The sequence below is a fragment of the Hipposideros armiger genome, unplaced genomic scaffold, assembly GCF_001890085.2.
Source record: "Hipposideros armiger isolate ML-2016 unplaced genomic scaffold, ASM189008v1 scaffold_293, whole genome shotgun sequence".
Taxonomy (NCBI): Eukaryota; Metazoa; Chordata; class Mammalia; order Chiroptera; family Hipposideridae; genus Hipposideros; species Hipposideros armiger.
The window spans coordinates 493,337-504,144 of NW_017731643.1; the positions used below are offsets into that span (position 1 = coordinate 493,337).

At 43.1% G+C, this 10,808-nt stretch overlaps 1 protein-coding gene across 1 annotated transcript in view; it reads right to left on the reverse strand.

The window, feature by feature from the left end:
* The window catches only part of SDE2 (spliceosome associated SDE2), a 31,741-nt gene that overhangs the window by 20,029 nt on the left and 904 nt on the right, over positions 1–10,808 (reverse strand). The window lies entirely within an intron of this gene.

Here is a 10,808-nt window from a genome sequence, read left to right on the forward strand (position 1 = left end):
AGAAGAAAGACAACCAGATCTGTAGTTGAGAAAAATAACCCTGGGGACAGATTGGAGGCATAAACAATAACAGGCACCCTTTAGTGAGGAGCTACCTATATTCTACCAGGATGGAAATAGACTCAGAAAGGCTAAGTGGCTTGACCTAGGTCACACAGCAATTGGGCGTCAGAACCAGGGTTTCAACTTGCGTCTGACTGATTCCACAGCATAAAGAGTTACTATCAGGTCCTACAACTAGGCTCCTGCCAAGGTCAGAGGGAATGAAGGCCTGTAGGCAGTGGCAGCAGAGAATAGAGAACAGGTGGCAGACACTGAGGAAGCAGAACAGATAGATGGTTCCCTGTCTGCTCATAGTAAGCTGGCATCCTCCCCGAGAAATCACAGTCCGGAAAAGAGAAGATCATGGAGGAAGAAACAAGAGGACATTTAGTGAATCTTGAATATCTTCCTTTTGCCAGGAACCCTCAAGATCACTGCTGAGTCCTTAGCAGTGAAACTCAGGGACTCACTTCCGTTTTGTCTTTATCTTCAATGTATTTCTTGCCAGCTTCCTTTTCTTTGCCTTTCCCTGTGTGTCTGGGCTCCATGTGCAGCCTGTCAATGTCTATTATGAATTCATAATGATATTCTGTTATTATGTGCATGAATCTGGAAAATGCTTGTCTGTTTGCGTCATAGATCTGTGTAAATAGAAAACCCTATGAGAAGCGCTGGATACTGTTGTGATATTCATGAAATGCAGATGTGCATAAAGACATTAGGCCTGCACCTGTCATCCTGAGTTCTGTTCCTTTGTGTGATTACTATACTATCGGATATATATTAATACCTTCGACATCGACATTGATGCTTGCTATCCATGAGACAAGAGGGCCTATGTTATCATTTCAACACTATCTAGGACTTCTTTGAGGGTAAGAGTGGCTTCCTGAAAATACCATTGTCTTTCCTTTGAAATTTCAACACTCACAAGAGGTAAGACAGAAAGATGGGATTCCCCCATCAGGTATTTCAACCATTCCAATTCTGGCTTCTTTCTCAAACCCCGGATACAAGCTTGTGTTTCACAGGTCTTAAACTTAAAAATACTCCTCAATCCGGTGACCTGGAGACACTCCCACTCTCAGTCCCCTCCCTCTGGCTTCAGAGGTGTTGCCTGTGCTCGCCCTGCCCCTTTCCTCACCCTGGCCTTTTTCTTAGTTCTCTGCCACTTGGATGTCCCATATGTATCTGAAGGGCAATTACTTTCCCTTCTAAGCTTGCTTTGTCTTTCATATTCCCTAACTCAATGACTACCATCTATCTCCCCAGGCTTAATTTGTACATTTGAGAGTCAACGCAAATCCCTATTTGTCATCCCCCAAATATGATCAATGTCCAAATCCTTCCAGCCCTTCGCCCCCAGGGCTAATGCCTTGTTTCAGCCATCACGGCCTCTGGCCTGGGTGAGCACCGTGCCACCTTCCTCAAACCCCTCCGCCCACACTCCACACTGCTGCCAGAGTGATCCCCCTGAAACCAAATGTAATGATGTCATTCCCCTGCCCAAAACTCTCCAATGGCACCTAGTAGCCTCTAGCGGGAAGTTCAAGCACCCAAACTTGCCCCCGCCTAATGCTGTATCTTGATCTCATCTGTCCTCCCCTGTGAACTCTGTGCTTCAGTCATGCTGGCTACTTAACTTCCCTATACTCACCTTGTCATTCACGCCTTCATGTCTTTGCTCAAATGGCATCTTTCAAGCTTCTCCTGTGCCTGTCTTTCCGCAGCATTCCCTACGCCCTACTATACCTTGTGACAATTCTTTCTTTTTTAAAATTGAATTGATTGGGGTACCATTAGTTAATAACATTACATCAATTTCAGGTGTACAACTTTATAAGACGACATCTGTATACTCGATTGTGTGCTCACCACCCAAAGTCTATTCTCCTCCCATCTATGACAATTCTAACACAGTGACAAAAACATGATCATCTCCTCCGCGTCCTGTGACAGATTGTAGTCTGCTTAAGGACATGGGCTGCATCGTAGTTATTTTTGTACTTCTAGCTTCTCGCCCAGTGTCTGTCTGACATAGCTGGTGCTCAATAAACATTTGAGGAAGGAATGTTTATTAATTTTTCCATGAGCTTCGTTGGAAACTTTATTTTTAGTAACTTAGAATTTTTATTTTGGGGTGGAGATAATGTTCCCCTTGTTTTAGTACAGTAGAGTTTCACCTTTTTCTCCCATCCCTGTTTCCAGCCTGTGAAGGCTCTGATGTTCATATTCCAGGTGGGAGTGAGGCAGCAGTCAGGTAGCAGGACGGGAACATCAGGCTGGTGGAGGGTGATGGGCTCCGATAGGACTTACAATTTGGAGGAAACAATGGTTTTCCTTCAGGCTATGAAGTCAGCTGAAATTTTATTTATATTTAAATCTAAAAGGTATTTTTCACAGAGGTGGGGTTAAAAATAGCAGAATAACTTTTAGTCCTGGACGTTGTTTGCATAAAATCTATAAGTAAACAAATGTTCTTACTTTTTTTTTTATCTCCTTTCATGTCCCTAACCCTCACTCCTGTGCTTACTTTTAATATAGTCAAATATATCAGTTTTTCCTTTTTAGTTAAATGTTTTTTGTGTCTTATTTAAGAAGTCTTTTCCAGGCCGGCCAAGTGGCGCGTTGGTTAAGAGCTAGTTTGGGACGCCAGCTCTGTGCAGCAGGGCCCCAGTTCGGATCCCATATGCGGGCCAGTGACACTGCCCTCTACAGCTAAGATGCTGAACAACAGCTCAACCTGGAGATGGGCTGCCGTGAGTCGCCGGCGACGTCATAGTCTGCAGCCTCTGCTGCAGTGGGCAGCCATAAGCTACCGTGTGTGTGGCTGGCAGCCAGCGTAAGCTGTCGGCAGCCAGTGTGAGCTGCCAAGAGCCACTGTGAGCAGTCGTCCAGAGGCCGGCGGCCGATCTGCCTCACCCGGGAAGAGCGCAATGATAATACCAACATGGGCCAGTGAAGCAACGGCCTCCACAACTAGACTGAAGAACAAAAGACAGCAATTTGTCTGTTCCCCTTCCCCAGATTCCCCAGCACTGTTCCCCTCCCCCAATTCCCCAAGAAAAATCTTTAAAAAAAAAAAAAAAGAAGTCTTTTCCAATTCCAGTGTTGAGAAGATTCACTTGTATTTTCTAATTTGAGTTTTTATGCTTTGTTTTGATATTTAAGGTCTTAATCCATGTAGTGTCAATTTTTACTTATAGTCTGAGATAGGGATTCAGTTTCATATTCTCTCATACGGGTAACAATTTTATCCAAATCCACTTATTGAACAGTCTCTCCTTTCCCCACTAGTCTTAAAGGCCACCCCTGACATACANTTCTTACTTCTGCCTGTTCGTGCTGTGCGTTATCCTCACTTCAGCTCTGTTTTCAAAATATTTCCCAGCAAGTGGGCCCTTGTGAAAGGCAGTGGCAGGAGTGACGCTTACAGTAATGCTGCTTCAAAAAAACCCTGCCATAACTTTTATTCTGCACCATGGAAACACACTCGTACAGATTTGCATAGCATAACTTTAAGGCTCTGGGAATCTGTGGAGTCCCTTAATATTTAATATGCTGAGGTTATGGTATTTCTAAAATCCTGAACAATTTAAAACCACTAGTGTGACGATAAAAGGGTTATTAGGAGATATCTGTGCCCACTAAACAAATGCATTCTTTGCTGTGAAGATACTTGGCAAAATGAAACTCATTGCTGAAGGGAAAGCAACAAAATAGTCAGAGATCATTTAACTCTGGCGGTATGCACAGAAATAGGACTTCAAGGCCTGTGAAGTTATAGATTCTGTCTTCATTTCACTTACGCAGGAGGGAAAATGGGAGAGAAAGGGCCTCATCATTTATTACTAACATTATATCTAGTCCTTCCAAAACCCAAAGTTTGAATGAAATCATTCACTTTTTATCCCTGTGTTGCATTTAAATTCCTATTATTTAAAAAATCCCAAGTATTGAATAGGTATTTGTCATTTAAAATATGAAATAACTATTATCATTAATTTTTCAGTGACACAGATTTCCTGAGCAATATATACATACAGAGGCTGCCAAAAAAATGTATACACATTTTAAGAAAGGAAAAAAACTGTATAAAAATTACACCAATGGTAACCACATTGAGCACCTCTTGTAATTGCAGACGTCAAACATGACTTGTATTAATCTTTTGTTATCGGTGTATATTGAGTATTACAATTTTAATACAGTTTTTTCCTTTCTTAAAATGTATACCTTTTTTTGGCAACTTCTGAATGTAATCTGTTGCTAAACCTTCACAATGAGCATGTAGCTTCCTGATGTACACAAAAATAGACATTATATAAATATTAGTTGGATATTTGATGAATTACTAAAGTCTAATTATTCCCAAATATACATCTGAAGAAACATATTTTACACTAATATAACACTTTCTCTCCTAAGGATGCAGAATTCAACTTGGATTGGTCATTATTAAATTCATTTAAATAATGAGGAAAATGAGGTACCTAAAGTTAAGGCTCTGGCCAAGAACACCATGCACATCAGTGGAAAAAAATCTAGAAAGACAGCTGATTAGCTGGGTAGCTGACAGTATGTGATGGTGTCCAGTAGACGGTGTTATGTGGCCAGGCTGGTCAGTGGTTATGGAAAAATTGACACAACTGCTGCCACCTTCCTCACCTCATGGTGTCAGGTAGGGAAGAGACAGGAAGACACATACATGTAGGGCTGTGACAACTGAGTGGTGGATGGGTGGAGGCCAGTTCCTGTGCTATCAAAACAGTGTAGCTGTGCTCCTAGCACTGTATTTGGTATTCTTTCCAGTAAGCCCCACTGGCTTTGTTCCTGCCTATCTTTTCCAAAAGATTGATTCTAGCTCTACATTTGCTTTTTGAGGATTGGTTCAGCCACCACAAGAAAGACACTGGGAGAACATCCTGAGGCAATGTGGAGTAATTGCTCACTACCAGGAAATAACAACACCAGTGTTTGTGTGGCAACCCATGACAGGGGCTCCATTGAGCCAAAATGTCATGCTGGTCTGCAAGAACAGGAAGCAGAGCTGTGCACGGGCCATTTCCTTAAATGACAGCAAGGCTTCTAAACTAGTGTATTCGGACTATATCCATGTGCAACATGCAAGTTGCACTTTTGTGTTTTCAGCCATGTTCGTGCTCAGGGGGGTGGGAGGTGGGGTTTGTTAATGCTGTCTTTGTCACAAAATACAACGCTACTGGCTGACTCCACCCTTGCCACAGACACAAAAGTGCTATAAACTCCCAAATTGGCAAGTGTTGCCTTATAGATGGCTCAAGCCCCGGGAACAATGAGGTCAGCAACTAGGGTGGAAAAACAGCTTCTCGGTAAGAGCTCTGTAGTTCACACTGGGTGGTGGATGGTCTGGGAGGTGGAGCCTAAAGCAAGATCCGAGATATTTGGCTGCCCGAGAAGGCACAGCTCCGCCCTCCTTCCTTTATTGGACAGAAGGAACCAGGACTCGTCAAAGATGAGGTGGAGTTGAGAGGTAGAGAGGTTTGTGTTTAGCACTGATGCTGGGAAGCAACCTGAGAGGGGAGAAAACTCTAGTACAGGTGCAGAGCAGAGATAAAAAGCTGGACCCACAGTCATTGCTGAATATAGAAGTCCACCTCTCTGTATTATCAGCAAGAAGAAAAGATTTTCATTGAAAGTGGACTTACATCGAGAAATTCTATCATTCCTGATTGCCCAGATATTACCTTGTTTGCATTACCATGACAATTTTAGTTTCCAGAAGTTTACTGGTTATCATCATTCTTATATCACCATCAAATAATGTGGTTGCATTAAAAATTTTTAAATTTTTGTCATGCTAGTCACTGTACTAGAACTGTAAAGCAAAACTGACACAGTACCTACCTTCCAGAAATTTAGGATCTCAGCAATGGAATTTTTTCAACATTGAAATTTGATTTCCCTCTAGTCAATAGAAATCCATAATCCTTTATGCATTTTGCATAGCCAAGCATTCCAAGAGGGGGTTTTCCTGCTGGAGAAGAGATAGGTCTTTGGGGGTATTTTTTTTTCTTTAATTAGTTGACATTAGAGTATGTCCACTGTATTAGGGTTCTCCAGAGAAAGAGAGGCCATAGCAGAAATACAGAGAGAGAAAGAGAGATTGATTTATATAAGGAATTGGCTCACGCCTCACATGATTGTGGAGGCTGACAAGTCCCAAGCTCTGCAGGGCGAGTCGGCAAGCTGAAGACCCAGGAGAGCTGATGTTGTAGTTCTAGTCTAAAGGCCATCAGACTCAACAGCCAGGAATTCTCCCTTTTTGTTCTATGCAGGCCTTCACCTGATTGGATGAGGCCCACCCACGCTAGGGAGGGCAATCCACTTTACTCAGTCTACTGATTCAGATGTGACTCTCATCCAGAAACACTCGCAGGAACATTCAGAATGATGTTTGAACAATTATCAGGGCACCTCTCAGCCCAATCACATTGACACATAAAATTCATCATTGCATCCACTAACTGGGGTTATCTTTGATAAAGAAATAACCTTCACGGGGCGGTCAGTTGGTTAGAGCACAGTGCCCATAACACCAAGGTCGCTGGTTCAATCCCTACGTGGGCCACAGAGCTGTGCCCTCCACAACTAGATTGAAACAACTACTTGACTTGGAGCTGATGGGTCCTGGAAAAACACACTGTTCTCCAGTAAATAAAAAAAGAAGAAGAAAAAAGAAATAACCTTCACTATTTTATTTAATTTTACTTTGGCAACCAAAAAGAAAGTTATTTGGTGAATGGAGAGAGAATGATTAAAAGTCAGTGTTTCTGGGGCGGCCGNGTCATCACTTATGGGTTAAGGAATGGAATCCTGATCAGAGTCAAGTTAGAGACTTCTGTTTGCTGGTGGGAAGAGAAATGCATTCTTCCCCTAGACTTGAACTGGGAAGTATGTAGCTCAACCTGTTGCTCCTGGCTGTACTGAGAACAGGGATGACACCTCGGAAACCAGAGCTGAGGGAATCCTAAGAAACAGAGCCTGAGCCCGATGGCACCGCACCTGAAGCCCAAATCTCCCCAGGAATTTTCAGTTTCATGAACAATCAAGCCCTTTTATTTTAGAAGCCAACCTGAATGGGGTTTTGAGTCCTCGTGACTAGAGAGCATCCTAACACCAGTATGCTCAGTCCAGGAGGCCTCTCACGAGGCACTCTGCAGGGATACAGAAATGGAAAGCAGCAATGAGTAACTTGAGGTCCTTTGTACATTATGAAAGCTGTGGGGAAAAAATGTGATGAATACCATAAAAATTAAAAAAGCACAGTGCTGTGTGGCCAAGGGGGCAGGGGGTTGAGAACTGCACTAGACAGGAAGTGGCATTTCAGGTGGACAGTGAAAAATGGGGAATTACAGGTAATGTCTGTGTCAGGTGGGGGCTGGGCAGGGAGGGTTCCAGATAACAGAATTCCAGAACCAGAGATGCAGGCTCAAGAAGGGGCAGGATGGGTTTGGGGACTTTTTCATTCAGTGCTTACTACATACCAGGCACTTATGTGGATTATCTGTTTTAAGCCTCAGAAGGTAAACACTACGATTACTGGTATTTTTTTTTTCTTCTGTAGCAACCTGGGGCACAAAGAGGTTAAGTAATTTTCCCAACTTCAAACAGCTAGTTAATGCAGAAGCCAGTCAGTCTGGGTGGCCACACCTAACCATTAGACTATCCCGCCTCCCCACGTGTTTCAATAAGCAGGCAACTCGCCTCCACACAGAGGCGATGTCTAACGACTTGACTAGGCACCCAGTGGCAGGGTTACGCGGAGTCCAAGCAGTGGCCATTTCCTCCAGAAATCCCAGCTGAATTTGTTAGAAGCCAGAAAGATAAATAGGAAAATGTCACCCACGTGTAATAAATAAATACATGTTGCTATGAATAGGCCTCATGCTATGCTTTTCTCTGAAAGGGCTCAGAGCCCACTGGGCACACCCTGCCATGCCATTTATTCTGATAACAGCCCATGGAAGGTTATTGAGGATGGTTGTCCTTGCTCTGCGAGGCCCCAGGTCCTCAGCTCTTCTGACTGTACGTGGACCTGCCCACCCTACCAGGTGTTTCCCGAGCTGGCGGGCTCCCCAGGAGGAACAGGCGGGACTCCTGAGCACACTAGCAGATTTCTTTCCTGTCAGGCAGCAGCCAAGCCTTGTATCCCTGACCTTAGCTTGCCCAGGCTGTTCAGAAGCTCCTTGCCTGGGGAACTCCAGGGCTGAGAGGCCTGGGACTGGCAGGAGCGAGCGCCTTACTCCGGGCAGAATCTTGGCTCCATCATGAGATGAAGGATAAATAAGAAGAGAGCGTTTTCCTACTATATCGTCAGCCCTCTCTTTGTTAAGAGGGCAAATGAAGGTTATTTCTCATTTTCACATGAAAAAAAAATGAGTTGCAAAGAAGGGACAAAAATGACTATTTATATAAATATTAAGCACACTCAAGGCAGACAATAAAACTCCCCCCCCCTCAACTTTTTCCCTATAGAAATATATATATGTTTTTCCTAGAGACCAGCAGTTCTCAAACTTGAGCGCCATCCAAAGGAGTTGTTAAAACAGGTTGCTGGGGCCAGCCGAGTGGCTCAGTTGGTTAAGAGCACAAGCTCTGAGCAACAGGTCCACCAGTTCGATTCCCACATGGGCCAGTGAGCTGAGCCCGAGCTGAGCTGCTGCTGAGCTGCCAACAGGTGGCAGGATGGCTCAGCTGGTGAGAGCACGTGCTCCTAACAACAAGGTTGCCGNTGGTAAAAATTCATAACTGTAAAATTCTTTGAGGTTTTTTTGAATGAAAAGTGTGTGCCTTATCAATTAAAAATATGTCAGGGGTCATTGGGCAACTGACTTAGGGTTCTAGTTTGAATAAACTAACTAAATATATTTTAATAGCTCAGGTGTCTGGCTAATTCATCAACCTAGAACACATTTGTTTTTTAAATAAAAAATAGAAAGCAGCCCAAAGGTCTCTACACAGCTAACATCTGTGCATTTTTCTCATGGAACCCTACGCTCCTCTTGTTTTTAAAAAAAGGATTCTAACAAGTGTGGTGGTCTGCTCAACAGCCTACAGAAAATTGGTAAATTAATATGAAGGAAATTATTGAATTATAGAAAGCAGGGAGACAAGAAGAATGAACAAAATCAGGGCTGCCAAAGGCTGGTGTGGGGAAAATGGTGAGCAGTAATAGTTGTGGCTGGAGTGATGATATAAAAAGACAAAACAAAACACTACCATTGGGGAAGATTTTGTGTTGGGTCAAACACACCACAATTGACCCTGAGGACAGTCCTGTAGCACAGCAGAGTGAGAACATTGATGAAAATACTGAGAATCCAGAGTCCCTACAGCAGTGCTAGTTAAGATGACAAGGCAGCATGATACACATTTAAGAAAAAGCCCATCAGAAACGGTAGAATATGCCTAACAATGAAGAAAACCCAGCTATTCAGAGCAGCATGTTTCCTGAAAGCTCCAGATATTCAGTCTTAACTGTTTAGATTCTTCCCCCAGACAACTTTTGTATTTCAATGTATTTCAAGTAGAGGGCAAGATAAACTGCTTTGTGTACAAATGACTTCCTTCTTGTTACTGTAATATGACATAATTTCAACACATAACTTCTTTAATTACCTAGAGCCTTGGAAGACAGACAATCTGTGCCTCTCTGGATAAGAAGATAAGGATGAAAATGATCCAAAACTTCTCTCATTTTCCATTAAGTTAGTAGAGGGTCTTCCTTTGAATATTTACTGAAAATTTACAATCCATGTGATGGGCTATAGACAGGATTCATAAAGGATATGAATGCATGTTTATCTTGTAATCGCTGTCAAAACCCTCTGGACATTAGTAGAAGGAGAGGAGTGATGCACACTTTTGCTGCTGTTAGGTGATGTAAAACATTCAAATACAGTCTCCAAATGACGTTAATATTAAATCAGAGTAATGTTTCCCAAAGTGTGCTCCATGAAATGCTAGGTCACTGCAATGCACTATTATAAAAGAATTCAATTTTCGGGCTAGCCGAGTGGTGCATTGGTTAGGAGTTGGCCTGGGACGCCAGCTCTGAGCAGCAGAGCCCCAGTTTGGATCCCACATGAGGGCCAGCAACGCTGTGCCCTCTACAGCTAAGATGGTGAACCACAGCTTGACCTGGAGCTGGACTGCCGTGTGTCACCGGCGATGGTGTAGGCTGCAGTGGGGCTGGCTGGCAGCTGGTGTGAGCTTTCGTGAGCTGCCGTGAGCAGCCGTCCAATGGCTGGCGAGTGACTGCCTCACCCGGAAAGAGTGCAATGATAATACCAATGTAGGCCAGTGAAGCGACATCCTCCACAACTAGACTGAAGAACAAAAGGACAGCAACTTGTCTGTTCCCCTACCTCGATTTCCCAATGTTGTTCTCCTCTCCCAATTCCCCAATAAAATCTTTAAAAAAAAAAAAAAGAACTCCATTTTCAAATAAATTTGAACTCTCCCATACATGTGCCCCCTTGCAGAGATTCACAAAGTTGATTCACATGTTAAAATTCTGTTATCTTTGTTTAATCCAATATTTCACAGACTTATTTGACTATGGAAATTCTTTTCAAGGTAAACCTACTAGTGTGCCTTAGGATTAGTATTCAAGAAAGGCTGAGGTTGAAGTATGGTTAACTATGGGATTTCCAAATAAAAAACCAGAGGCTGCAGCCTGCAATTCCTGAGGGTATTCCAGAGCTCAAATCATTTTTTTTTAA